Raw genomic sequence first — 11,581 nt, 5'->3', positions numbered from 1 at the left:
TTGGGCAGCGCGCTTCACAAAAAAACAGCTCCGCTGCTTTCAAAAACATTGCTGGCCAGACGCATGCTGTTGAGAGCCATGTGAGACCCACCCCAGCCTTAAGGATGCTGCTGCCTTAGCAGCACCAGCAGCAAGTGAAGCCCAAAAACGGCACGTGCGTTTCAAGTTTTCATTCATTATCGCCAGCGGCCTTGGGCAAATCGGGCTCGTGTGCATGACCTTGGATGGATTGTTGATTCGCAATACTGTGAGCTGGTGGTGCCTTTTTGAAGGCCTTCATCCAGCAGTGGATGTATCATGGGTGGCCGTGATGATGATGAACCAAAGCTTTCGTGACTGCAGGGATTCATCTTCTTGGTTCTTTCGGTAAAGTCACGTAGAAGGGAAATAATGAAATAATAAAAATTAAACATAATAAAATAATTCTCACCATTTATTTTATTATGTTGTATTTTTATTATTTTATTATTTCCCTTCTGCGTGACTTTACCGAAAGAACCAAGAAGATGATGAACCAGGCCAGATGTTTGTGTGTTTACACTTCTTGATCCGCATTTGCAATGGCTCACCGTGTCACTCTTTACACCATTTATCACAAGCGCTGTTTGCGAGTGTACATTGTTAACAGCGTATTGATGTGGGCCACATAAATGTGGTCTGGCTTTTCAAGGCTGAAGCACCATCGCATGCCGCAAATATGCGAGGCAAATACATTGTTGCAGGGTCAGTGAAGCAAATAAAACAATTACTACCATATGCGTTATTGTGATGCTAAACATGGGAGGCATTGCTGTTGAACAAACTTATATTTCGAAAAAAAAAACAGCCAGCCGAAACAGCTATTCTTTATTTCCTAACCGTTTTTGTATCAATGTTGTCTAACAAATAATTCGGTGGAAAATTAGAATGGTTAACGGAGAAGCTATGGAGGGCCCAACATGATTGTTTGCTTTAAAGTGACAAATGGCGTAAACAATGTGCATTCTTGAGCTGCGATAATGACGGTTTTGATCGTGAATGTTAGCGGTGGTTATTTTAATTTATATATGCAACAAATCAGTAGTCCTACGTGACAAAAACAGGCTGATTTAGTGTAACAAATTAAAATTAAAAATATTACATGAGACGCAAAATAACAAAATCTGCCTAAACCGATTTATTTGTCGAATACATTTTTTTCGGTCAGAGCTGGTACATGAATATGTTCTTCTGTTAACACGCCTAAGAGGACGTCTGCACGTAGTCACGATGAAATGAAACATTTGTAAGTCAATAATAATATCACGCACGGCTAGCAATTTAACAATATTATTCTTATCAATAGTAATACCTTTCATCTGCTTTGTACAAAAAAATCTCATCTGACCTGTCACAGAATATTACTTCTCAGGCTTTGACGCATCGAAGAAGCTTGTTTTTTTCTACGCCAAAGTCTTTTCAACTTAAGAGAATTACTACGACTATTCAAAGCACAAATCGGTGAGAGACGGTGACAGCTTCGCGAGGTTTTCATCCAGCAGTGGATTGCCCCCGGCTGCTGATAATAATGATGACGAATACGGGCTTGCGTTGTCGATGTTTTTGTTGTTGTTTACGCCACGGACTCGCACACGTGGCTCTGCGGAGACCAACTCGTGGTAAAAGCCCCTTTGAGGATAATCTCGTGGAGAAGGGGGAGTCCTTAAGGCTCGGCGTGAGTGTGACGTACGCACTGTAACGCACCATATCAGCGCCGTGCCGGTCCATGCTGCCATCCACAGCCCGCGTGGTTGTCTGCCAGCGCTCCCCACAAGCCCCACGGCGGACATCTGAACGGCGCGCAGCCCTTTAAAGGTACGCCGATACATCCTCCGTGGGCTGTTAACGCACGAGCCTTGCGTGAAGTTGTTTTTTTTGTTTTATTAACCACATAGTAGGGGCTTTTTTGTAATCGTATTACATGATAGTGACAAATTTCGATTTAAAGCTTCTTTCGTGACTGCAGGGATTCATCTTCTTGGTTCTTTCGGTAAAGTCACGTAGAATGGAAATAATAAAATAATAAAAATAAAACATACGTGACTTTACCGAAAGAACCAAGAAGATGATAGTGACAGTTCACGTAGTTTGATGGTCAGCAAGCAGGGTTTAGGTGTGGAAACTGCCCGTGTAGCTGGTTGGGTATGCTTGTGGAAGTTGTGTGTGGTTGTATTCGTTTTTGGGAACGTGCACAACATTTGTTGTGTGGATTCTCTAGCGGTGCTGAATAACGGGGGGGTGGATTTGTTCACGAGGATACGTTTAAAGAAGAAGTTTAAAAGTAGCTGTGCATCGTTTGAGTAAAGGTTTTAGCGGGACCCAACGCAGGCGTCACCACATGGACTGTCTACACATGAGTGTTATAATCAGTACAGGCCATATGCAATAACGGGTACATATAAACCATTTTACAATTTAAACGCACTAATTCCGGGCAGGTTAAAGTATTCCGAGTGGACGTAATATTGGCACGCATTTTTTTTTTCGATACCGATAAGCAATGATCGTCAACTTTAAATAAAGTCCCGTTAGACTTGATTTTCGGGAATATTCCAGCCAAACCTCCACATTTGAATTTTAGCAGCTGATTTCACTTCTTAACACGGTCGTAATCTGTGTTAGACAGGTGGCTTCGGCAGCCAAAGTTCTCTTCAGACCCTCAGTACGTGTACAGGCGTTTTAAAAATAAATGCATTCCCTACAACCAAAGTTTTTGAAGAGACATAGCGCGTTTATTTTATCAGTGACAGATGTACATCCTCTGACATTGCCGTGAAAGGAGAAATACATGAAGGTAAATTGTGATATGATGCTAATAATGTAACTGGTATGGATAATAATAGTAATGATGGTGGTTGTGGTGGTGGTGAGTTGATAATTGTGGTGATGGTGATTGTGGTAAATTATAGTGATGGAGGTTGTGGGTACATTGAGTTAATGATGATTGTGATGGTAGTGGTATGGGATGGTGATGATTATCACGGTGGTAATGGTGATGGTTTTGATGGTGATAATGGTTGTTAATGATGGTATTTGTGGTTGTGATGGTGTTGTTTTTTTCGTCTCGTGGATGGAAACTCGCTGTTGGCGTTACTGAGTCATAAGACAAACGCCATTCATAACGCTGCACCTTTAAAGCATTGACTCCAGAATTTCCGTAAATATTTTCCGCCTGTGTCATGTAATGAAAAACACATTTATGCACACTGCACTGTACTGTATTTTAAAATCCTCGGCATCACCGCTGTCATAAGCGTAACATTTAAAAAATATTATTCGTCCTAAGTTGTATTAATTTGTCAATACACTGCTGATTTCGCTACGATTGAACGCTTATAGGAGACAACTTGGTGTGAAATATGTTGGAACGCTGCCACTAATGCTGTTTGGTTTTTTTTATCTTGGGAGGGCCTTGTTGGCATGCCGTGTGCAAGTGAAGTTCTTCTCTGATCGCTCATCCAAATATAAATGCCTCTGCAGTTCGTCAGGCCGAAAGTCACGACAGATACCGTTGGGGGCCTGTGGCTCACTCGCATCGCCCAATGCCGCGCGTCACCTCTGCATTTAATAAATTGCTATTCTGTGGCCAAGCTGTGGCTGCCAGGTTCACGTAACAGGGCCTGCAGTTAACTCCATACATTTCCTAAAGTTTGCAGTGTTAAATGGCCAAGTACGAGCGGTAGAACGAGCGGCTCGCATTCAGGAAGGTTGTGAGTTCAAATCCTGGTTGGGTGTTGACGCAGCCCATCATCCCACCACAGTCGATAAATGTAGTACTGCTTTGTGAAACATTAGATGGTGGATGTCCTACGGAGAGACTCTCGCCCGTGCCAAAGGAATGAGAAATTTACACAACTGGCTGAAAGGCTGTAAACGGAAGATGAGCAACACCTCGATGCACGTTTGGGCAGTAAATCGTTGTGACCTGCAATGCAAATCACCGTGAACGTATGGTTTAAACTCTCCCCGTCGGGCATGGCCCCGTCTCGGCAGAGCAGTTGGAGCGCCACGGTGGCTGTGAGATGTTAACTACCTCGCCTGGTGTGCAGGAGGTCGTGGATTCGTTCCCGACCCTGACGCCTGCTGCTGTGTATTTGGATTTTGCGTGTTTTTCTCCGGGTCCCCGGAGTTTCCACTCCACATTTAAAACCAACACGCGTTTAGAGTTGTTTGGCCGCTATACATTTCCACATAAGCCAGGTCGCTTCTGAAAATTTAAAACATTTGTTAATAGTTAGCAATAGTTGGTTCTCGACTGCTGGCCACCCCCGTTTGAGTCTATTTTATTTGCCAGTCCATCGTTTGGTGGCTTGGCGAGCGAGCGAGCCACGTTGAGATCTTTAAAGCGGCACGCTCACCAGATCTGCTCCGTACAGTGCATGCGTGAGCGCATGCTGCTGCTGCTGTTGCTGTGTGAAGATGTCCTCCTGTAAGCCTGCCACAGCAGTCTCTCAGCCCCCCCCCCACCACCCCAATAATGTGGACCATTGAACAAATATGTATCGCTGAGCAAGTGTTTCCAAATCCAAGGTTTCTTGAATCCATGTATTGTATTCGGGTATGATGATGCAGTCATGCTCCAACAAGGTTAGATTATTAATTGTAGTCAATGCTGTGGAAACCTTGAATCCACGTTTCTTCCATCTGGTTACATTTTCTTAGATTTGTTTTATTATAAGTAGAACTTAAACGTTAAGTGCATAAAGAGTTTATTTTAGTGAACCTTAGTTGTCCAGGTTTTGTTTTATTGATGCATTTCTTATACCGCTGCAAAGAATCATTGCATTGGTGTCTGGTTTTCTAAATCTGGCTGATTGCGAGATCGTTATTTCTCCTTTAACATCTGTTTAGAAAATGTAGAGCCCTCTTGTGAAATCTGTAGGTTAAACTTGTAACTTTGACTTGCATTTCCCTCACTTGTGAAATCGCAAAAGCGATCTGTCCACTCAATGGGCTCTCACAAGGATTTACAACATTGTAAACTTTAATATTCATGACAACGAAAGTCTGAACAACTCTGCTCACGTGCCAAGAGAATTCACGATCAGTGCATCTGCCCATACCAGTGTGCAAATGAAATTTTGTAAAATGTTGGATGCTTCACGGGCAAATTTCGATTTAAAGCTTTCGTGACTGCAGGGATTCATCTTCTTGGTTCTTTCGGTAAAGTCTGTCTCCCCGACAGACCTGGTTTTCACCTGAGGACGGCTGCTTGCGTTGCGGCCGAAACGTCGTGAGAATAATTTTATTATGTTTTATTTTTATTATTTTATTACTTCCCTTCTACGTGACTTTACCGAAAGAACCAAGAACATGCTTCACAGCCCTTTAAGAGCAGTGACCTCCGTTTTGCAAAACCCGTGTGTGTGTGTGTGGAGTTGTAGAGTCAGCGAGTGTTCACGTTGTGCGAGTGTTGCCTTCATAGCGGGCGGTGCGTGACATTTTGCAGCGACACAATACCACTCCTCGCGTTGTCCTCACCAAGAGAGAGAGAGTGTTACCACTGCTCGCTTCGTTGGTGATGGAGTGTATTGTGTGTGGCTCTCGCTGGCTCGGCCAAACGGATTTCTGAACTAATTGGGGAAAAATGCGCGGAAATCCTTCGGCAGGGCTGGCTGGAAATACAATACAACATAGTACAATACAACATAGTACAATACAATATAGTACAATACAACATAATACAATATAGTACAATACAACATAGTACAATACAACATAGTACAATACAATATAGTACAATACATTATAGTACAATACAATATAGTACAATACAATATAGTCCAATACAACATAGTACAATACAATATAGTACAATACAACATAGTACAATACAACATAGTACAATACAATATAGTACAATACAACATAGTACAATACAACATAGTACAATACAATATAGTACAATACATTATAGTACAATACAATATAGTACAATACAACATAGTACAATACAACATAGTACAATACAATATAGTACAATACAATATAGTACAATACATTATAGTACAATACAACATAGTACAATACAATATAGTACAATACAACATAGTACAATACAATATAGTACAATACAAAATAGTACAATACAACATAGTACACTACAATATAGTACAATACAACATAGTACAATACAACATAGTACAATACAACATAGTACAATACATTATAGTACAATACAATATAGTACAATACAACATAGTACAATACAACATAGTACAATACATTATAGTACAATACAACATAGTGCAATACAATATAGTACAATACAACATAATACAATACAACATAGTACAATACATTATAGTACAATACAACATAGTACAATACAACATAGTACAATACAACATAGTACAATACAACATAGTACAATACAACATAGTACAATACAATATAGTACAATACAACATAATACAATACAACATAGTACAATACAATATAGTACAATACAACATAGTACAATACAATATAGTACAATACAATATAGTACAATACAACATAGTACAATACAACATAGTACAATACAACATAGTACAATACAATATAGTACAATACAATATAGTACAATACATTATAGTACAATACAACATAGTACAATACAACATAGTACAATACAATATAGTACAATACAACATAATACAATACAACATAGTACAATACAACATAGTACAATACATTATAGTACAATACAACATAGTACAATACAACATAGTACAATACAATATAGTACAATACAACATAGTACAATACAATATAGTGCAATACAACATAGTATAATACAACATAGTACAACACATTAAAGTACAATACAATATAGTACAATACAACATAGTACAATACAATATAGTACAATACAACATAGTACAATACAATATAGTACAATACATGTAATAAGAATGCAACGGCCATCGGACTAGTCAACAAATTGCAGCTGTCTGCAGACCTCTCTTCACGTTCCCTGAGCAGTGTCGGAGTGTTTGCAGCGCCGCGTTACGACACGGTGACACCGGCTCGCGACGGTGTCGATTGATGCCTGAACCGATCCTGGTCCTTCACTGAACAGCATGGGGAAGTATGGCTTAGCAACCCCCATGCCCAGTCCAGCACGAGGAAGCTTTCATCCAGCAGTGGATCGAGAGAGGGCTTGTGAAGTATTTGGACTTTAACAATGGGCTTGACCTTGACAATGGGAAGTTTCTGTTCATGGCTCAGCGTCACCGACAGAGACGGCGATTTCCCAATGTTAGTTTGAGCAGAGAAAACTTCTGAATTTAAGGGTATCTTAAACAAAAAATACTCCGGCCTCATTAATTTGTGTCTGAATTCCCCTTACCGTAAACTTTCACTTTTGAATCAATTGTTAAACTCAACCGGCGCTAAAACGAGTGGACATTTAACAAAAAATTGGCTCGCAGTAAAGCAACTTGCTGCTTTAAAAAAAAAACCAAGACGAAATGTAGCGGAAGCCAGACTTCTGAGAAAAGCCAGCCGAGCGGGCTTCTCATTGTCTCTGTCACTGGCTCGGATTCAAAGGCGGCCTGTGAAGAGGCAGCGTTGCTTTGTGGTCGGTGGAGGCTGAGATGAGACGAACGCAGGGGGCAGTGGGCATTAATTCTAGATTTGAAGCTTTCGTGACTGCAAGGATTCATATTCTTAGGTTTTTTCGGTAAAGTCACGTAGGTAAAACAGCCCGGCTGCGAAGAGACGGGCAGGTGGAGAGGGGGCCCACATCCCACTCCGTGCACCAGGGCCCATGCCACACACACACACTACGCCACTGCTTTTTGTTTTATTTTTATGAATCTTGGTGCCATCCCTGTCAAGCTCTTTCTAACGGTGCAATTCATCCAGTGTGGTGTCTCTCATGAGTATTCAAGTCACAGTCCCGGTGGCTGTGAGAGATCCAGGCTATGGCAATACAGCAGTGGATTCCTGAGTCTATCTGTGTGTTTAATGGAATTGGGCAATGCATTGCATTGCAGGGCCATCCAGAAAATGAGTATTCGGACTCAATCATGCTCTCGTGGGTGAATAGAAGTATTTATTTAAAAAATATTTAATTAAAAAAAAAATCTCTGCTCGAATGAGAAGTGGGGCAGCATTAAACACCACCGGTGAGCCAGTGGGGACCCGTCTCCTCAGAGACTGTTGACCTCCCAAAACAGTGACACTCATCTTATTGGTGCCGTAGGGATGATGGTGCATGTCAACCCCCACAAAATGGGATTTTGAACTCGCAAAAAAATGTACTGCTCTAACAGAAGCATCTTTTACGCGGATCGGTAATCTTTGTTCACAACAATCTCGCAGTCGTACCACTGCATTGTTATTATCACATGACTGACATAACATCCTCATGCCGTCAGATTCTCAACTTTTGAGATTTGCTTTTCCTCCTTCCTTGGAATTGCCGAGCAGACTGACAGCTGCTTATGAGATTATTTCACCACCTGCTTATAATACCCCGGCCGGTCAGAGGCGCCGCTCAAGCATTTAAACCACGTGCTCGAGAAGATCACTGCAGCCTCTGTCGGCCAGGGCACGAAGCTGTTGGCACCGTCACTCTCCCCCCTCTCCTTCCCCTCTCTCCCCTCTCTCATCTCTATATTACCTTGCCATCTCTCTCATCTGCCCCCCCCCCCCTATCCACCTCCTCTCTCCTTGATTTCTCTTCTCCCTATTTCTCTCTCCCTCTTCTCTTTATCTCATTCCATCCTCCCTCTGCTCTCTCTTATCACTCTCTCTATACCCCCTCTCCATCATCTCCCCCCCTCCTCTCTCCCTAACTCTTTTCATTCTATCATTATCTCTCTTCCCTTAACCACAACCACTCTCTCTCTCCCCTCTCTCTTTTTCCTTTCATCTCCCTCTCTCTTCCCCTCTCCCTCCCAGGGACCATATCGCTGTTAATATTCATCGGACACAATCTGTGTGTCCCAAGCGTGTGTTTATTCGAGTGATATCACGGGCTGCGGGGAAGACAACTTTAACCGCGTGCCCTTCCATGCACCGGCAGGGTCTTCGCAAACAGGCCAGAGAGATTCATATCGCCCCGGATCGTACAACTCTGAAATATTATCCGTCCGAAATTACGGCCGTCCTTGGGGACTGTAAAACACAAAAAAAAGAGCCACGGAATGGAAAAAAAATCTAGGCGTTGAAATTTTTGTGCGGAATTCCATTTATTTATTTTCCTACCCGTTGTTTTGTTTAGAGGATCGTAACGAAAAGAATAATATTCCATCGGGCTGCTTTGGCAGGGACTCAAAATCCACAAACAGGCAGTTCCCCGGACGCCCAACTATTGTGTGCGGGCAGTGACGGGATCATAGACGTGAGTTACTCCTCTCGATGGGTGCAGGAATGTCCATTCCTCTCCTCCCTCCCTCCGTCTCTCGCGAGCCTTCCCTGGAATCTCTCTGGTGCCACATTTCACAGGGTGTGGCCTGGGCAATACTTTTTTTGTCATCTACAGTCAAGAGCTCCACATGCATTTGCATCTGCCGGGAAAAAAAAAAGTCCTGTTGCAAAACCTCACGCTTACTGCATATCTGTGTAACATTTGTAGCATCGTGTTACAGATTGATTGCAGATTACTGCCTGGGGTGTGGCAGTCGAGTGATGGTTAGCGAACTGCACTTTGAACCTGGAAAGCTGAGTTCAATTCCTGGCCATGGATAGCATCGGTGTCGAGTGATTTCCGAACTGTTACTAGTCCCCCATTCACCAGCCCGCACAGTGCAGAATGGGGAAGTATGGTCAAACAACACCCAGAACTTACACAGCATGGGGTGGTGCTCATCCAGCAGTTGATTGACATAGTGGCTGTAAATGATGATCATTATTAGGCATTCGGAAAATTATGCAGTGATGTATTTAATTTTCCAAACGGGTCTCTGCTGGAAACATAGTACTGTATTACGACTACTCTCACGGGGTATGAGAGTTCTGCCTGTGACTATATAAGCCCTTGATTCTTCACCTGGTTAAACAAAATAGGCCTGCAGCTCTCTGCGAATCGCGCTGCAAAATTCAAGAATCTGTCTGCCTGTGTCGTGTGTGAGATGTCCCACTGTCTGACCACCGTCTTGAGATGCAGCTGCACTCATGGCACTACGCGTGCTGGAATGTTCGACTGCCCGTGACCAAATCGTCTGCAATGCGCCCAATCTCATCGGATCTCAGAACCCAAGCGGGGTTCGAGCCTGGAGAGCGCTTGGAAGTGTGGCCACTGAGCGGGCCTTGATGGCAGGCAGCAGGAGGCAACGTAGGAAATTCACACAATCGTTGTAGTGTTCTTCTATGCGCCCATATCCCTAACTGACCAGGGTGGTGAAGTATGGTCAATTAACGTCCACGACCCCCACGGTATGACGAAAGGTCCTGGACTTTTGGGAGCTGAGTGAGCTGCAGTGTGAGCTTGAGTCAGAGTGGGTGCTACGATCACGACGACTCGAGTCAAAATCCCGCTCATGGCCAACACTAGCGATTATCTGGACTGGTTAAGCCTCCTGTAGGTTGACTCAGCCTCAAATGACGTGCGTAAACATCGCCACTGGGGAGACAAAGACGGTCACTTCGTGTGCCGTGCCGGCCTTCGTAGGCGCTCGCTAGCAGCGCGACGGGGATCTTTGTGTTCGTGAGTCGGCGTGCGGCATTCCGCACACTCTAAGCGTGGGTGTGCAGGTGGAATCTGGTCGTTGGGTCAGTGAATGCGCCTGCCCTGTACACGTGCGTGCCATCTGACTGTTCTGTGCGTTGTGTCGCACCCTGTTCTGTCCACACGTTCTCGATGAAGGTTGGTACGAGACACGCGCCGCTTGCATTCCGCTCCCTCTCCGCGGACTCTTGAGTTTCACCGGCTCGCGTTGCTGCACCCCCTACAGCACATACTCCTCTTTGTCGTCAGTCATGCTCACTCCACTGCTGGGTGAAGGCCTCCCCACATCATCATCATCATCCCTACGCCTCTAACTATCTCTGTGCTCCATCCCCGTGGTGGTCTTCCTGTTGGGTGTTGACACGTGCAACTGTTACCGCTGTCGGCTCTGCCGGTCTCTCGCCAGTCCCGTCCGACAACCATCACCCCTCTCGTAGCCATCGTGTGCAGCATGGCCAAGCGCGCTTTTACTCTCGCTAACAGCACGTGCACTCACGTTTGGCATTTACATTTGTTCTCTGAAACCTGCATTCCTTCTCCCTGTCTCTAAGTAGAATTCCAAGTGTTGCATGCCTCCATGCGTTTTCAGTTGTTGTTGTTGTTGCGTTATTTGTGTCAGCCTCCGTGTTTACTGATCGACGTCACAGCTGGCAAGACGCATCGATTGAAAAGTGTCCACTTCAAGGCGCATTGGTGTTTGTGGCTTTTCCTTAACCAAACTACAATTTGTTTTACCAATAAAGCTTACTAGTATCAAGTACGGTAACAAACAAAGAACATAAACGCATGCCTATTCCTGAAATCACTAATACTTTCCACCATGTGTTCGTCATCGGAAGTCTTTAATTAATTATCGATAGCAACAGTAGCGCTCAGACCATATGCACCGGAAGCTTAGGTACG

The 11,581-nt window shown here is 43.7% G+C and overlaps 1 protein-coding gene across 1 annotated transcript in view; it reads left to right on the top strand.

Moving 5' to 3' along the window:
• Positions 1-1,727: 1,727 nt before the first annotated feature.
• LOC144729060 (uncharacterized) overlaps positions 1,728-11,581 on the top strand; it is a 36,413-nt gene continuing 26,559 nt past the window's right edge. The window contains exon 1 of the mRNA XM_078608925.1: positions 1,728-1,833. The gene's annotated coding sequence lies outside the window, so the exon portion shown is untranslated. The remainder of the gene's footprint in view (positions 1,834-11,581) is intronic.

Source organism: Lampetra planeri, chromosome 31 (genome assembly GCF_965212315.1).
Source record: "Lampetra planeri chromosome 31, kcLamPlan1.2.h2, whole genome shotgun sequence".
NCBI lineage: Eukaryota > Metazoa > Chordata > Hyperoartia > Petromyzontiformes > Petromyzontidae > Lampetra > Lampetra planeri.
This window is presented reverse-complemented; position numbering and strand designations above follow the sequence as displayed.